Source organism: Tamandua tetradactyla, chromosome 4, assembly GCF_023851605.1.
Source record: "Tamandua tetradactyla isolate mTamTet1 chromosome 4, mTamTet1.pri, whole genome shotgun sequence".
NCBI lineage: Eukaryota > Metazoa > Chordata > Mammalia > Pilosa > Myrmecophagidae > Tamandua > Tamandua tetradactyla.
The window spans coordinates 4,032,771-4,050,478 of NC_135330.1; the positions used below are offsets into that span (position 1 = coordinate 4,032,771).

At 41.2% G+C, this 17,708-nt stretch overlaps 1 long non-coding RNA gene and 1 pseudogene across 2 annotated transcripts in view; both read left to right on the forward strand.

Annotated features, from left to right (window-relative positions):
• Positions 1-226: 226 nt before the first annotated feature.
• Positions 227-17,708, forward strand: part of LOC143678718 (uncharacterized) — a 43,737-nt gene continuing 26,255 nt past the window's right edge. Inside the window, exons 1-3 of one of the 2 annotated variants that reach the window (XR_013173421.1) lie at positions 227-475; positions 3,294-3,350; positions 3,928-5,629. This is a non-coding gene — a long non-coding RNA (uncharacterized LOC143678718). Of the gene's footprint in view, positions 476-3,293; positions 3,351-3,927; positions 5,630-17,708 lie in introns of those variants that run through there. The other variant, XR_013173420.1, reaches the window with a different exon arrangement.
• On the forward strand, positions 7,124-12,800 carry LOC143678821 (ubiquitin-like domain-containing CTD phosphatase 1 pseudogene; annotated as a pseudogene).

Genomic DNA, 17,708 nt, shown 5'->3' on the forward strand with positions numbered 1-17,708 from the left:
ATGATTGAAAGGGGTTGTAAAGGCCTATGTGTCCCACTGATGAACACTAGAAATTTAAATTAGTTCTTGTAAGAACTATTTCAAAGGTTTGTTTCTTGTACAAGGAGTGTTTTGAGTTCAGGGTACAGGAGGAAAACTGCTTTCGCATACTATGGGCTATGTTTAACAGGAAAACATCAGCAGTACCATAGCAACAGCAGGGGTGAATAATGGGGGGAGGGACAAGAGTTAAGGAGAGGTTTAGATGTCCTATTTGGTGAGGGTATGTATTGGTTATCTTTCTCTAGGAAACAATGAAATTATCTAAAATGGAGAATGTTGATGGACTGTGGACTTTGGGCATTATACATGATGCTTAATGAATGCAGGTGGCTGAAGGATGCATTGACCTCAAAGTAGATTAGTGAATGATGGTGAATACATTTGATCGAATATTGTACTGCTACAAAAAGGAACAAAGCCGTGAGGCATGCAGGTATGTGAATGAACCTATGGGACATTTGGTGAGGCAAAATAAGCCAGAAACAAAGAACAATTATTGTGTGGTCTCCTTTAGAAAATGCTTATAAGAAAATGGGGGCCTAGATTTTAAGCTCTTCTACCAGACTTAAACTCCAGTCTGGAGTGGTAATATTCCTTCTGGATTTTGAGAGGCTGTTTTATATATGTATAACCTGGTATTTAGAGATAAAGACAAAGGCGATCGGGTTGGGATTAAGGTAATTCAGAACACAGGGGTAAGGAAGACATCGTCTATATTTTAGAACCACATCTACTCTTTGAGACCAAAGGAAGAAAGTTTATTTTGTCTGCAACCTAAATTTTAGGTAGCACACAATCTAACTCAACCTGTCTGGACAGCTCTTTTGAACAATTGAAACACTGGGAGTCCAGTATAAGAAAGAGGTCCTTTAGTCCTGTATAGTGTAATGTAAGCCTGGATACATCCTAGAATATATTAAGCAGATAATCAAAAAGTATCGGCAAAGTCCCTTGCGGGATGGGAGAAAAATTATGGAGCTATTGAACTTTACCACAGGGAATCCAGTGATACTGTGTCAAACGTTAGGGGCACCCAAATCAATAAGCGAAGCCCTTGATCTTGAGGCTTAACTCTTGCGAAGCTTATGAAGGTGGCGGAGAAGCTTAGCCTACCTATAGGTATGCCTAGGGGTTTCTTCTGAAGGATCTCTTTCATTGCTCAGATGTGACCTCACTCTCTCTAAGCCCAGCTCTGTAAGTGAAACCATTGCCCTCCCCACTATGTGGGATGACATCCCTGGGGTGAAGGACTCCTTGGCGGCATGAGAGGTGACTTCCAAGGATAAGTCTGGCTGCACTGTGGGATCAACAAGTCCATCCTGACTGAAAGTGGGAAAAGAAGTGTATCTAATAAAGTATCATGGCTGAGATCATTCAAATGGAGTTGAGAGGCTACCATGAAGGTCACTCTTATACATGCTTCAGTTAGACTCTGCTACTCATCAAAACTTACCAAACCCCAACCAAAACCATTCCATTAAATCCTAAAGAACACCTAGGACAGTATATAAGATTCTACAGAGGTTCCATGCACTAGGGTAACTTCCCAGAAACTTAGAACCTCCAGATGGGTCCCAGGACCAGATAAGTCATGAAACCTAGGGGGCCCAGCTTCTCCAGAACATCAGCTAGTTCCATCTCCCTACCCCATATTTCTCACAAACCCTTCCAGCATGAAAGAGTTAGAATGGCCATAGCCAAAATACCCCTAAAGAGAGGTATAGAAAGATCAAAGGTGATGGTAAAGTTATACAGAGAGGTAGGGTTTAACAAACGTATATGATTGCTGCATCATTAAATTGATACTTCTTTTAGTCTCTAGTATCTTAGAGGAGCTAGTTGTAAAAACCTAAAATTGGGGAATTGTAACCCCTACCAAACTCTGAAATCTGTTCACAACTAATTGTAGTGCTGTGCATTGAAATTATTACTTTTTTGTATATATGTTACTTTTCACCAAAAAGGAAAGAATTCTATTGTGATGATAAAAAAATATTTATTCCTATGTTCTGGAGCAGCTGGAAGGAAATACCTGAGATGATGGTATGGTGGCCTATGTATGACAAGTCTGGGGTCTGTCCTGTAACTACTTTTATGAGAGTGATTTGAAAACTATTGCTTTTTTCTTCCTTTGTTTTGTATATATGTTATATTATACGATAAAAAGGGGGAGGAGGAAAGAAACGAAAAAATTATTTCTAAGCGTCACCCCCAGAGATCCTGTTTTGTTGCTCAGATGTGGCCTTTCTCTCTAACTGACATCACAAGTGAACACACTGTTTTCCCCCCCTCTACGTGAGACACATCTCCAGGGGGTGTAAATCTCCCTGGCAATGTGGGACAGAAATCCAGGGATGTCCTTCTTGACCAAAAGGGGGAAGAGAGAAATGAGGAAAAATAAAGCATCAGTGGCTGAGAGATTTCAAACAGAGTTGAGAGGTTATCCTGGAGGTTATTCTTACGCATCATTTAGATATCCCCTTTTCAGATTATGATGTATTACAGTGGCTAGAGGCAAGTACCTGAAGCTGTAGAGCTGTGTTCCAGTAGCCTTGTTTCTTAAAGATGATACTTAAAGACGATTGTATGATGATACAGCTTTTACAGTGTGACTGTGTGATTGTGAAAAACTTGTGTCTGATGCAGATACCTTTATCTAGGGCATGGACAAATGAGTAAAACATATAGGTGAAAAATAAACAATAATAGGGGAAACAAATCTTAAAATAAATTGTATGGATGGAAATACTAGTGGTCAGTGAGAGGGACGGGTAAGGGGCATGGTATATCTGAGTTTTTTCTTTTTCTGGAGTGATGCAAATGCTAAAAAAAAATGATCATGGTGATGAATACACAATTATGTGACGATATTGTGCGCCACTGATTGTGCACCATGTATGGAATGTTTGTATGTTAAATCTTATCAATAAAATATTTTTAAAAAAGATTCCTCCCAGCAGTACAGAATGAGGATTAAAAAACATGGCTTTTTTGGGGTACATAATAGCTTCAAACCAGCACAGGGGGAAAGGGGAAGTATCTGTTAACATGAATACGGTGTACTTTGGGGGTGATAAAAAATTCTGGAATAAGATAGTGGTGATCAATGCACAACATGTACTAAGAAATACTGAAATATACACTTTAAAATTATGTATTGTATGGTATGTTAATTATATAGCAATAAAAATGGAAAAAAAAGATTTAAAAGAAAAGTCATGTACACCCTTGGTCTTTCTCCCACTCTTTAGGTTATGCCCAAATGAAAGGTGATGGTGGAGTTATACAGAGAACGGAGGGTCTAACAAGTGAGTACGATTGCTGACTCATTATATTGATATATCTTTTAGTCTCCATTATCTTAGAGTGGCTGGAAGTGAAAACCTAAAATTGTGAAATTGTAACCCATACCAAACTCTGAAATGTTTTACAACTAATTATTGGTACAGCTTGCAAACTTAAAACACTCTCCATTGCATGTATATTGCAATTCCCTTGGTTACAGGCTACTTTGAATAGCTGATGCACAAAAGGAGATGGGCAGCAGGCTGTCCTGGGACATATCACTGAATCCCATGCCTATGGGAGACCAGTAAGGGTAGGTTTCCATGATGAGGCTGTATCATAATGGCCTCTGGATCTCATGGGACTCTTAAGTCTCAGTGACTGGGAGAGAATTGGATTTGCCTGCTTGACTAGGGTAGGGTCAGATCCTGTTAACCTGAACACCCCACCCCCAATCCCAGGAAGGAGTGGTTGTCAGGCAGCTGCCCAAGAAGCCCACTGCTCATGCGTTTCCTGCCCCCAGTGCCCCAGATCAGCTGTTGGGGGTTGAATCATCTGCCCCGTTAAAGGCATAGTCATGTCCCAACCCTTGTGCTGCAGGTATGAACCCATTTGTGAATAAACCCTTGAAGAAGTTATTTGTGCCCAGATATGGCTGAAGTCCTTATGAGCAAAGGAAACTGGAATTAGCAAGTGGAGCCACAGGTTGCAGCAAGAAACTGAAAGTCAACAGAACATGGAGAAAAAGGAAAAGGTGCTGCCATGTGATGGAAAAGCCAAGTAACCTCAACCCTGGAAGGAAGCAAGCCTTCTACCCTCTGTGACCACACGCCAATACATTACTGTTGTTAAGGCAACCCATTGTGTATTTGTTTCAGCAGCCAGGAAATGAAAACTCCCAGTGATCAGGACTTCCTACCCTCAGTGTCCAAGCACCACTAGTTAGTGTGACATCCCTTCCTCTCTGCAGTGAACAAAACCAAATTCCTTCCCTCCTGGGACACAGGCTCTTGTGGGTGACACACAGCAAAACCAAGTAAGACATACACTGTGTCAAATGGTAACAAGCAGTCAAGAGCTGGGATTCAGCTCAGTAAAATGACACATTTTAAAGCACTTACTCCCTCTTCCTTGTCTCCCGGGCTCATCAGTCTGAAACTTGTCTTCTAAACCTACACCGCCTGAGTCTGGCCCTCACCTCATAGAATCTTCAGTCACCTCGGGTCTGGGAGGAGAGTCTCATCCCATGGAGAAGAAATCGTACATCTTCTTCACACAGACGTAACAGGAGAGCACTAAGCTATAAATATTGTAAGTGCCCAGGTCACAGGGAGAAAGTGGTAGTTTCCACTTGTATGTATCCCAGAGAAGGCCATGTCATTTTAATCCATTCCTGTGGGTGCGTGGGACCTTTGATTAGGTTATTTCAATTGAGGAGTTTGCCCAAGGTGAGTCTTAAGCCTTTTACTGGAGTTCTTTAAAAGAGATGAAGTTGAGAGAAGCTCAACACACAGAAAAAGCCCCGGAGAAGCTGAGGGACAAGGACACACCTAGAGAAGCTTGGAGAGATAGAAGCTAAAAGAGAGAAACACATAGCCAGAAGCTGGAAGCAACAGAACCCCAGAAAGAAGGACTAGCAGATGCTGGCCCTGTGCCTTCCCATGTGACAGAGGTGTCCTGGATGCCAGCAGCCCATCTTCCCAGTCCAGGTATCCTCCTATTGATGCCTTGAACTGACATTCTTTGCGGCTTTAGAACTGTAAATTTGCTAGCCAGTGAATCACCATTGCAAATGCCAACCCATTTTCTGATATATTGCATTCCAACAGATTTAGCAAACCGAAACACAGTTATTTTAAAAATAACTGCCCCCCGCCCATCCCGGCTCTGAGCTGGAATGCTGTGGGGGTGAAGGTTTGATGTGTCCCCTAGTGTGAGGCTGTCCCCTCCACCTGGGCAGGGCAATTGGAAACTGGGGACAAGATCCTTCAGGGGTCTTAGATCAGGGGTCACATAAAGTCATATGCAGAATGCGACCCTTTCTGCCAGCTTAAGATGTGCTGTGACAGCATTTCAAGGCTGTTTCCCTTCTTAGGGTTAGGCCCCACCTACCTGGCTTGGCTGGGGTGGGCGTTGGCCGTTCCCCTCCAGGGCAGAGTCCTACTTGGGCTCTGTCTTTCAAAGGCTTTAGGGAGGATGGAGGAGTGGCCCAGCTCTCACAGGGGAGACACTGGCCCTTCTTGGTCAGCAGGGGCCTCAGTGCAGGGAGGAGGGGAACTTCACAGGCCTTTCTTGGGCTCTCCCCCAAAAAGTAACAGACTGCCAAGTGAAGCTCAGGGTCAATGAAACATTACAGAAGCAACCACTTAACTGGAAAAGTGGCATAGTAAAAATTAGCAAAGTTTTTGAAAGTCTTTATTCATATATATTTTATTTTCCTACCATTCACAAAGCAAACATAAGTTATAAATAAGCAGGTTCGTTAACTGCTAAATAAAATCAGCAATATTTGGGACAACTTTCCTATGCTACAAGGGTGTCTGCAAGCCTTTGATAAGTGCATTTTTTTTTATTCTCCTTATTCTTTTTTTTTTTAAATGGGCAGGCACTGGGAATCAAACCTGGGTCCTCTGGCATGGCAGGCAAGCATTCTTGCCTGCTGAGCCACCGTGGCCAGCCCAGTCTCCTTATTCTTGATCTAGCTGTGCTTTCAGCTCCATGGAAATGGGCATGGAAAAGGCAAGTGTGTGTCCAGTTGGTTTTTGTTCACCAGTTGGCTCAGCTCTGAGTGTAATTTCCTGGTGTCAATACTACCATGGAGAGGTTCTGCCTCAGGAAGGCTCCAGGCTTTTATCCCTGATGTCTGCTGAGGCCGGGGCAGCCCCCCTGTGGGCCAAGTCCCAGTGCAGAGCAGGTGGGCCTGGAGGGTGAAGCAGGGCCCCCCTCCAGCCGCTGGTCAGGGGCAGAGCTGCCCCTGCTCCCTTGGTCCTCTCCCTGGGAAGATCCCGGGGCCCCTTCGGGTGCGTGGGGTGTCTCCAGACCCAGAGCAGGAGTTGAGGATCTGTCCCCACAGCATGTCTGGTGGAGCTGGGGCTGGTTCCTGTGGACAGAGCAGAATGGGAGGCAGCATCAAAGGAACCTGCCGGAGAACATATCCTCACTCACTGTCTATCCGGTTGCCCACTCCTGCCTGCCTGGTCCATGGGGAAGACCCCATGAGCAGAGAACCCAGGGTGGGGAGGGTCACTGCCAGCTCATGAGGGTGAGACTTCATTTACAGGGCAGTGTGGGTGTGTATACTTTACCCATGGACTTGAGTGCAGCTCATTCCATCTCCGCACCTCAAGCCCACCTGTATCTGATACAGAAACCTGCCCTCCCTGGATGGATCCTTCCAATCCAGGAGGTGCTGGGGGCAGTGGACACGGTTGCCTGGTGTGAGCTCCACGCCACCTGCCGGACTTCAGTTCCATCGATGAAACAGGATGCTAGCCTCACAGATTGTCATCAGGAGGAGATGCGGGGAGGCTCTGCTGCCTCAGTTGTGGACACAGTTGGATTGTGGCTCGAGTACTTACATGAGTAAAGAGCCACCAAGAAGGGAGCCTGGGAGCAGAGCCCTCCTTCCAAGGATGCCAGCAGGGAGTGGCCCTGCATTTCTTTTTTCTTTTTCTTAGTTTCAGCAGGACATGAGTGACTCCCTGGGGACCCTCTCCTAACCTGGAGCATCCACTGATGGTACCGAGCCTTCCATGCCTCTGACCAAATGACTGGAATGCACTGTCTTCAGTGGGCCATGGGGCCACCAAGGTGTGCAGCACCCTGTGAAATTGCAGCCCAGGAGGGCAGTGCCACCAATTGGACCCAGACTGGGTGGCACCTGAGGACAGTACAAGCCCCCTCAGCAGGGAGCTGGGAGCTTTCCACCAGCAGGGAAGCTGACTGTCCATGGAAACTGTCCCTAGCACTGGGCTTCCTGCATGTTACCTCAGAAGGGCAGAGCAGAAAGGTGATTTCATCCCTTCATCCCCCACCTATCCCTTGGGGGCAAAAACCTGTGGAAATTCCACGTGAGTTCTAAAAATGGTAAGAAAAGGATGACACTTCCATGACTGCTAGAGGAAACCAGAAATGGCAAGGAGAGTTCTGGCCTGTGGGTGAGGAGCTATAGGCAGAGGCAGTGCGGGTGGGGTGGAGAAGAAGCAGAGGTTCCTCCGAGGTAGCTCTGTAAACTCACAAATCTACTGGATCCCCAAGGGAACTGGCACTGGGACCCCATCAGGGCTTGGGGCCAGCCTTGAGGCCCCTCATCTTTGCCTCTTTGAGCAGCTCTGCTGGTCTCTGTGCTTACTCCTGGTTGCTGCTTTCCTTCTGGACCACTCAGAGAAGCTTCCACAGCCTCCTGGACCCATGTCTCATTTTCGTGATTCCACATTCCAAAGATTGTAATCTGCTTGTCCCCAGCTCTTCGGCCGGGCCATGTACATCAAGGCATTGGCCAGTGTGCCCGTATGAAAATATTATGTAGCCCAGAAAAGGCATGTTTTAATCCTGATTCAATCTTGTGGAGGGGCTTTTTCAGTTAATCCTGATTCAATGATGTATGTTGTGAATTTTTATTTGATTATCTCCATGAGGACATGGCACTCCCAATTGTGGGTGTGACCTTTTGTTTAAATGGTGATGTGATTCCACCCTCTCCGGGTGGGTCTTGATTAGTTTAGTGGGATCAAGAGAGGAAACAATTTTGGAGAGAGAAAGGACAGAAGCCTCAGTGCCAACAGAGCAGATGTATACAGTTGGAGGTTATTGCTTCAGAGAACAGAGACATGGATGTTTGGAGATGATTGGAGCCCAGCAGACATCACTGTGAGATGTTAAGCAAGCCAGAACTTGAAGAGAGCCAAAGGAAGCCAAGAGATTAAAGCCAGCCCTGGAGAAGCAAAGTGAGGAACCCCCACAGGAACAGAGGCTGAAAGCAATGAAGCCCAGGAGGAGAGGACCAACATGCCAGCCATGGGACTGCCAAGTTGACGGCAATGTTCCTGACCCATCAACCTTCCTTGAATTAAGGTATCTTTTCCTGGATGCCTTAGTTTGGGCATTTTTATAGGCTTAGAACTATAAACTTATAACATATTAAATTCCCCTTTTAAAAGCTGTTCCAGATTCAGTGTATCGTGTAGTGGCAGCTTGCAAACTAATACAGCTAGCCTCTGGAAGGGCCCTTTTTTGATCAAGTAACCTCTCCTGTCCCATCAGCTAATGGCGGGGCAAAAGGGGTGATGGGCTCTCTGTAAGAATGGGCATTAGGGTGGCAGTGGCTGGAGGGAGAATGGATGTTGCAGGCCAATTGAGAATTAGCACAGGAGAATTAACACATATTGAGCTAAGGCTGCACTGACACTTGGATCTCATAATTTCTACCCCCAGTATAGCTGCTAAGGTACACAACAGGCACTCAATAAGAGGTAACAGCTCCAGATGTCTTAGGTGAAGGCCTCATTTTCCTGGTAAGATTGTTGGCAAGATTTAACTGGTGCATGAGGTAATTTTTGGCTTCCTTTTTTTTTCTTTTTCTTTTTTTATTAATTAAAGAAAAAAGAAATTAACACAACATTTAGAAATCATTCCATTCTACATACACAATCAGTAATTCTTAACATCATCACATAGATGCATGATCATCATTTCTTAGTACATGTGCATTGATTTAGGAAAAGAACTAGCAAAACAACAGAAAAAGATATAGAATGTTAATATAGAGAAAAAAATAAAAATAATAATAATAGTAAAAAAAAAGAAAAAAAAGACAAACAAACAAACAGACAGACAAAAAAAAACCTATAGCTCAGATGCAGCTTCATTCAGTGTTTTAACATGATTACTTTACAATTAGGTATTATTGTGCTGTCCATTTTTGAGTTTTTGTATCTAGTCCTGTTGCACAGTCTGTATCCCTTCAGCTCCAATTACCCATTATCTTACCCTGTTTCTAACTCCTGCTGAACTCTGTTACCAATGACATATTCCAAGTTTATTCTCGAATGTCGGTTCACATGGGACCATACAGTATTTGTCCTTTAGTTTTTGGCTAGACTCACTCAGCATAAAGTTCTCTAGGTCCATCCATGTTATTACATGCTTCATAAGTTTATCCTGTCTTAAAGCTGCATAATATTCCATCGTATGTATATACCACAGTTTGTTTAGCCACTCGTCTTTTGATGGACATTTTGGCTGTTTCCATCTCTTAGCAATTGTAAATAATGCTGCTATAAACATTGGTGTGCAAATGTCCATTTGTGTCTTTGCCCTTAAGTCCTTTGAGTAGATACCCAGCAATGGTATTGCTGGGTCATATGGCAATTCTATATTCAGCTTTCTGAGGAACCGCCAAACTGCCTTCCACAGTGGTTGCACCATTTGACATTCCCACCAACAGTGGATAAGTGTGCCTCTTTCTCCGCATCCTCTCCAGCACTTGTCATTTTCTGTTTTGTTGATAATGGCCATTCTGGTGGGTGTGAGATGATATCTCATTGTGGTTTTGATTTGCATTTCTCTAATGGCCACAAAGTAGCCTCTGACTCTGTTTGAACTCTCTCAGCTAGTGATACCTTATTTGATACACTTCTTTCCCCCCTTTTGGTCAGGATGGCATTGTTGATCCCATCGTGCCAGGGCTAGACTCATCCCTGGAGGTCATCTCTCATGCCGCCAGGGAAACATTCATCCCCGGATGTCATGTCCCACATATGGGGGAGGGCAATGATTTCACTTGCAGAGTTGGGCCTAGAGAGAGAGAGGCCACATCTGAGCAACAAAGAGGTCCTCTGGAAGTGACTCTTAGGCATACCTATATGTAGGCTAAGCTTCTCTGCTACATACATAAGCATCACAAGAGCAAGACTTAAGATCAAGGGCTTGTTCTACTATTTCTAAAGCTCCATTTTTTAAATTCAGCACTTGCCCTGTTACAACCCAATAACTGTTGTCTGGAGTTTTGAGAAATATGGCTCTGCCAGTTTTTGCCAGACATCCAAAGATTCTGTAGGGAGTGGCACCCAGGAGTGTCCTATGCTGCCATCTTGGTTGATATGGGACCTATAGGTTTGTGTGTGTGTGCTTGTATGGGAGCTTATTATAACCCAAAATTTCCCTTTATATCTTTTTTCAAATGTGTAATTCAGTGGTGTTAATTACATTTCTAAAATTGTGCCTCCATCACCATCACTCATTGTTGAAACTTTTCTATCATACCAATCTGTAGCAATTATACATTCACTCCTCATTCCTCTCACCACACATCCTCTGACATCTTGTATTATATTTTCCTGACTTGATATATTTAGATATTCTGCTTATTTTGTATAAGTGAGATCATACAGTATTTGGCTTTTTGGTTCATGCTTTTTCACTCCACATTGTGTCTTTAAGGTTCTTTCATGTTATAGCTTGCCTTAGAATTTAATTCCTTTTTACAGCCATATAATATTCCATTGTATGTTTTTTGTTGTTGTTGTGTTTTGTTTTTGCATGGGCAGGCACCAGGAATTGAACCCAGGTTTCTGGCATGGCAGGCGAGAACTCTGCCTGCTGAGTCACTGTGGCCCACCCTATTCCACTGTATGTTTATACCACATTTTGTTTATACATTCGTCTGTTGATGGATACTTGAATTGCTTCTACCTTTTAGCAATTGTGAAAAGTGCCACTATGAACATCAGTGTGCAAGTATATGTTTGAATTCCAGCTTCAGTTCTTTCAGGTATGTACCTAGAAGTAAGATTCCTGGGACATAGCGTAGTTCTATGTTTAATTTTTTGATGAACTATAAAATTGTTTTCCACAATGGCATCACCATTTTGCAGTTCCACCAGCAATGCACAACGGTTCCTGTTTCTACCATCCTCGCTAGCCCTTGCTAGCCCTAGCAAGGGGCTCAAGACCCCTCTTGAATGGGCTGGGTCATATCTCCATGGAAACAACTTAATCAAAAGACCCTACCCAACAATAGGTCTTTCTCCATAGGGATGGATTAAGAGAACACGGCCTTTTATGGGGTACATAACAGCTTCAGATCAGCACAATAGGTATCCAGTTTTCCCAGCACCGTTTGTCGAAGAGAATAATTTTTTCCCCATTGAGTGTAATTGACACCCTTGTCAAAAATCAATTGGCGCTCTGCGGCCGATTCTGCCGCGCTCCAGGTTTCTTCCAGATTGAAGGTTCTCTCATCGTATGTTAAAGTGTGGCTCTTTCTTTCATCGTAAAATGGGGTGGACAGGAATACTCAGTGACTGCGCTTTCAGAAGACAATACTGTGCCAGGTCTTAAACAGTTTCTCAAGACCCTGACGGGAGTGCTGCCAGACCGCCAAAAGTTACTTGGACTCAAGGTTAAAGGCAAACCTCAGAAAATAATGTTAAGCTTGGAGCTCTCAAACCAAAACCAAATACAGAAATCATGATGAAGGGAACTCGTGAGGAGAGCTTGGAAAATGTCTTAGGTCCACCACCTGACAGTGATGATATTGAAAACGACTTTGATATTGAAGATGAGGTTGAAAATAGGGAAGAAAACCTTCTGAAAATTTCTCAGAGTTAAGGAGTACAAAGTAGAAATTTTGCATTGTCCCAGGCAAGGGAAAAATCTTTTGGTATTAGATGTTGATTGTACATTCTTTGACCATAGGTCTTGTGCAGAGACTGGGGTAGACTTAATGCAACTGTATCTTCGTGAATTCCTAACATCTGCGTATGAGGGTTATGGCATTGTTATTTGGTCTGCAACAAATATGAAGTGGATTGAAGCCAAAATGCACGAACTGGGAGTAAGCACAAATGCAAGCTGTAAGATACCTTCCTGGTGGACAGTGCTGCTGTGGTAGCAGTGCATACTCCAAGGAGAGGATTAACAGACATAAAACATCTTGGTGTAATATGGGGAAAGTTTTACAGCAAAAAAAAAAAAAACACACACTATTATGTTTGACGACATAGAAAGAAATTTTCTAATGAGCCCACAGAATGGGCTAAAGATAGGCCTTTTATGAAAGCTCACCAAAATTGAGATAAAGACAAAGAACTTTTGAAATTAACTCAGTACCTCCAGGAAATAGCAAGATTAGATGATTTCTTGGAGCTAAATCACAAATATTGGGAAGCGTATCTCTCAAAGAAACAAGGACAGTAGTTGTAAATGATGCCGGTAGTTACTGAAGATATTAAGGTCCGTGAACTTCTTGCTTTTATGTTAGAAATCATGATGACAGTGCCAGACACGGAAACAAATGCCATGCTGCTTATACTTGGTCTTCAGTTTTTTGTAAATTTAATTTTGTATTTCTTGAAGATCATAACAGTATGCTAAAAAAAAATACATTTTTCCCTCTGTGCGTATACTGTGAATCTTGAAAAATATTTTCTCCAGTATTGATTACTGAGTTTTTTCCCCATGAAAAAAATAAAAAGGAGAAAAATGCATATTCCCTGACATTTTGTGACTTAGGAAACAAGTTATATCTTGTATTTTGTCTCGTGTTTTTGTCTCACTAAGTCTAAGTCCAAACCCATCTTGAAAACTAGTGTTTTTAAACCAAAAGAAAAAAAGAAGTTTTGAGTAGGGAAACTTGTATGCTTGAAATTACCATGAATTTTTTTATTCTCTGTCATATGCACAATTTCTCTTCTGTACTCTGCTGTTTAGATCTCTGAATTCTGAGCTGTCTCAGTTTGGTCTGTATGTATGTCAGTGTCCTTTGAGTAAAACTGGAAAATGTCAACTGTGATACAGGTATAGTATGGGAAATAGAAACCATAAGCCTGAAAGGATAAAACTAAAGAAGAGTGTGTCTCTTTTTGGTGGCTAAATAGAAGCACTTCTGCCTAAAACCATTGTCATAAAGGCAGATAAAGCCACTAAGTATTTCAATGGATCACGTTACTGATTCATTCCTAAAAAGCCTGAACAGAAGTTCTTCTGTTCCAGCTATACCTTGTCTACGTGCAAACACTGTTTAAGTAAAAATATCTAGCCATAAGATTAAAAATATATATATTTGCAGTTCTTAAGCCTGCACTATAGATATGTGATGCAACCACTGTTATGTTTACAGTGTTGCTTTTTACAGTTCTTGTATTTGAAAGGAAGCTGATCTTTTCAGATAAACAATATAGAACATACAGTATTCTTATGGGACTATTTCGGTGGTATAAATAATAAATACCTTTTCTTAAAAAAAAAATCAATTGGCCATAGATGTGAGGGTTTATTTCTCAGCTCTCAGTTTGATTCCATTGGTCTGTATGTCTGTCCTTGTGTCAACACCACACTGTTTTTTTCTAGAAGCTTTATGGTACTTGTTCTTGTACTTAGGTGTTTGATCCACTTTGTGTTAATTTTTTTTATAGGGTATAAGGTAAGGATGCTCTTTCATCCTTTTGGCTATTGATATCCAGTTCTCCCGTGCCCATTTATCAGAAAGACCATTTTGTCCCAATTCAGTGGATTTGGGGACCTTGTCAAAAATCAGTTGACCATAGATTTGGCGGCCTATTTCTGCACTCTCGATTCAATTCCATTGGTCAGTCGGCTATCTTTGTGGCCCTGCCATGCTGTTTTGATTACTATGGCTTTATAATAAGTTTTAAAGTCAGGATAAAATCCTCCCACTTTGTTCTTTTTTAGCATGTTTTTAACTATTCGGGGTCTCTTTCCCTTCCAGATGAATTTGGTAACTAGCTTTTTAAAGTCTTCAAAGTAGGTTGTTGGAATTTCTATTGGTACTGTGTTGAATCTGTAGATTTATTTGGGTAGAATCGACATCTTAGCTATGTTTAACGTTCCTATCCATGAGCAGGGAATGTCTTTCCACCTATTTAGATCTTCTTCAATTTCTTTTAGCAATGTTATGTAGTTTTCTGTGTGCAAGTCCTTTACATCCCTAGTTTAGTTCATTCCTTGGTACTTGATTCTTTTAGTTGCTATTTTGAATGGGATTTTTCCATAACTGACTCCTCAATTAGGTCATTGCTTGTGTATAGAAACGTTACTGATTTTTGCACGTTAATTTTATATCCTGCCACCTTGTTGAATTCATTAGCTTACGTAACTTTGTTGTAGATTTCTCAGGATTTTCCAAATACCATATCATGCCTTCTGCAAATAATGAGTTTTACTTCTTCCTTTCCAATTTGGATGCCTTTTATTTCTTTGTTCTGCCTGATTGCTCCAGCTAGAATTTCTAGTACAATGTTGAATAACAGTGGTGACAGTAGGCATTCTTGTCTCATTCCCAATCTTAGGGGGTCTCTCTCTATTGAATACAATGCTGGCTATCAGTTTTTCATATATGCCCTTTATCATATTGAGGAAATCAACTTTGATTCCTATCTTTTGAAGTGTTTTTATCAGAAGAGGATGTTGAATTTTCTTGAATGCTTTTTCAACATCAATTGAGATGATCATGTGATTTTTCCTTTTTGATTTGTTAATGTGCTATATTATATTAATTGATTTTCTTGTCTTCAACCATCCTTGCATTCCTGGTATAAACCACACTTGGTCATGGTGTATAATTCTTTTAATGTGTTGTTGGATTTGATTTGCTAGTATTTTATTGAGAAATTTTGCATCTATGTTCATTAAGGAGATTGGCCTGTAGTTTTCCTTTCTTATAGCATCTTTACTCGATTTAAAATGATATTAGCTTCATAAAATGAGTTAGGTAGTATTCCTTTTTCCTCAAAATTTTTTGAGAAGTTTGAGCAGGATTGGTGTTAGTTCTCTTTGGAATGTCTGCTAAAATTCCCCTGTAAAGCCATCTGGCCCTTGGTTTTTCTTTGTGGGAAGATTTTTGATGACTGGTTGAATCTCTTTACTTGTGATTGGTTTGTTGAAATCTTCCATTTCTTCCTTCTGTTTCTTTCAGGAATTTTTCCGTTTCATCTAAGCTGTTTAGTTTGTTGGCATATAGCTGTTCTTAGTATCATCTTATGATTTCTTTTATTTCTTCAGGGTCTATGGTAACACATCCCTTCTCATTTCTGATTTTATTTATTTGCATCTTCTCTCTTTTTTCTTTGTCAGTTGTGCTGGTTTGAAAGATGTATATTCCCTAGAAAAGTCATGTTTTAATCAAAATCCCATTTCATAAAGGTAGAATAATCCCTATTCAATACTGTATGTTTGAAACTGTAATCAGATCATCTCCCTGGAAATGTGATTTAATCAAGAGTGGCTTTTAAGCTGGATTAGGTGATGACATGTCTCCACCCATTTGGGTGGGTCTTGATAAGTTTCTGGAATCCTATAAAAGAGGAAACGTTTTGGAGAATGAAAAAGATTTGGAGAGAGCAGAGAATGCTGCAGCACCACAAAGCAGAGAGTCCACGAACCAGCAACCTTTGGAGATGAAGAAGGAAAATGCCTCCTGGGGAGCTTCAGGAAACCAGAAACCAGGAGAGAAAGCTAGCAGATAGCACCGTATTCACCACGTGCCCTTTCAGCTGAGAGAGAAACCCTGTCTATGTTTGCCATGTGCCTTCTCACTTCAGAAAGAAATCTTGAACTTCATTGGCCTTCTTGAACCAAGGTATCTTTCTCTGGATGCCTTTGATTGGACAGTTCTATAGACTTGTTTTAATTGGGATATTTTCTTGGCCTTGGAACTGTAAACTAGCAACTTATTAAATTCCCCCTTTAAAAAGCCATTCAGTTCCTGGTGTATTTTATTCCAACAGCTAGCAAACTAGAACATCAGTCTTGCTAGTGACTCATCAATTTTATTGATTTTCTCAAAGAACCAACTTTTGGTTTTATTGATTTTTTTCTATTGTTCTTTTGTTCTCCCATTAATTTAACTCTGCTTTAATCTTTGTTTTTTCTCTTCTTTTATTGCTTTGGGGTTAGTTTGTTGTTCTTTCTCAACTTCATCCAGGTGAGCAGTTAAGTCCTCAATTTTTGCTCTTTCTTGTTTTTTTTTTTTTTTTTTTTTTTTTTTTTTTTTTTTTTTTTTTTAAAGGAAAGACAGAGAGAAGGAAGGAAGGATAGAAGGAAGGAAGGAAGGAAGAAAGGGAAACATTTTCTTGTTTTATTGTATTCTGTTTCTCCGTATTTGTTACATGGGCTGGGGCCGGGAATCGAACCGAGGTCCTCCGGCATAGCAGGCAAGCACTTTGCCCGCTGAGCCACCGCGGCCCGCCCTCTTGTTTTTTAATATAGGCATTTGGGACAATAAATTCCCCTCTCAGCACACCCTTTGCCACATCCCATAAGTTCTGATATGTTGTATTCTCATTTTCATTAGTCTCTAGATAGCTACTGATTTCTCTAGCAATTTCCTCATTGACCCACTGGTTGTTTAAGAGTGTGTTACTTAATCTCCATATATTTGTGAATGTTCTCGTTCTTTGGTGGTTATTGACATCCAACTTCATTCCACTGTGATCAGAGAAGGAGCTTTGAATAATTTCAATGTTTTTTAAATTTATGAAGACCATTTTGTGTCCTAGCATGTGATCTATTCTGGAGAATGTTCCATGAGCACTAGAGAGAAACGTATATCCTAGTGTTTTGGGGTGTAATTACCTATATATGTCTGTTAGGTCTAATTCATTTATCAAGTTGTTTAACTTCTCTATTTCCATGTTGATCTTCTATCTGTAGAGAAGAGTGGTGTATTGCTGAAACATCTGTTGCTCCCTTTAGTTTTGCCAGTGTCTGTCTCATGTACTTTGGAGCTCCTTGATTGGGAGCATTTATGATTGTTATTTCTTCTTGGTGAATTGTCCCTTTTATTAACATATAGTGTCATTCTTTGTCTCTTATGATGTCTTTACATTCAAAATCTATTTGTCCAATGTTAGTATAGCTACTCCTGCTTTCTTTTGGTTACAATTTATGCGGAATATCTTTTTCCATCCTTTCACTTTCAGTCTATTTGTGTCCTTGTGTGTAAGATGAGTCTCTTGTAAGCAGCATATAGCTGGATTATATTTCTTAATCCATTCTGCCAATCTTTTATCTTTTAATTGGTAAGTTTAGTCCATTAAGATTCAGAGTCATTACTGAAAAAGCTTTTCTTGAATCTACCATCTTATCTTTTTTATTTTATCTGTCAGAGATATATATATTCTTTTCCCTATTTGTCTTTTTATCCATTAAGTTACCCTTACTGGTACTCTTTAGTTCTGTGCCCTCCTCCAGACCTCCCTCTCTTGTCTTTTTTTTCAAGTGGGAGAATTCCCTTTACTATTTCTTATAGGGCTGGTCTCTTGTTGAGAAATTCTTTCAGGATTTGTTTGTCTGTGAAAATTTTAATCGCTCCCTCAGCTTTGAAGGACAGTTTAGCTGGGTACAGAATTCTTGGCTGGAAG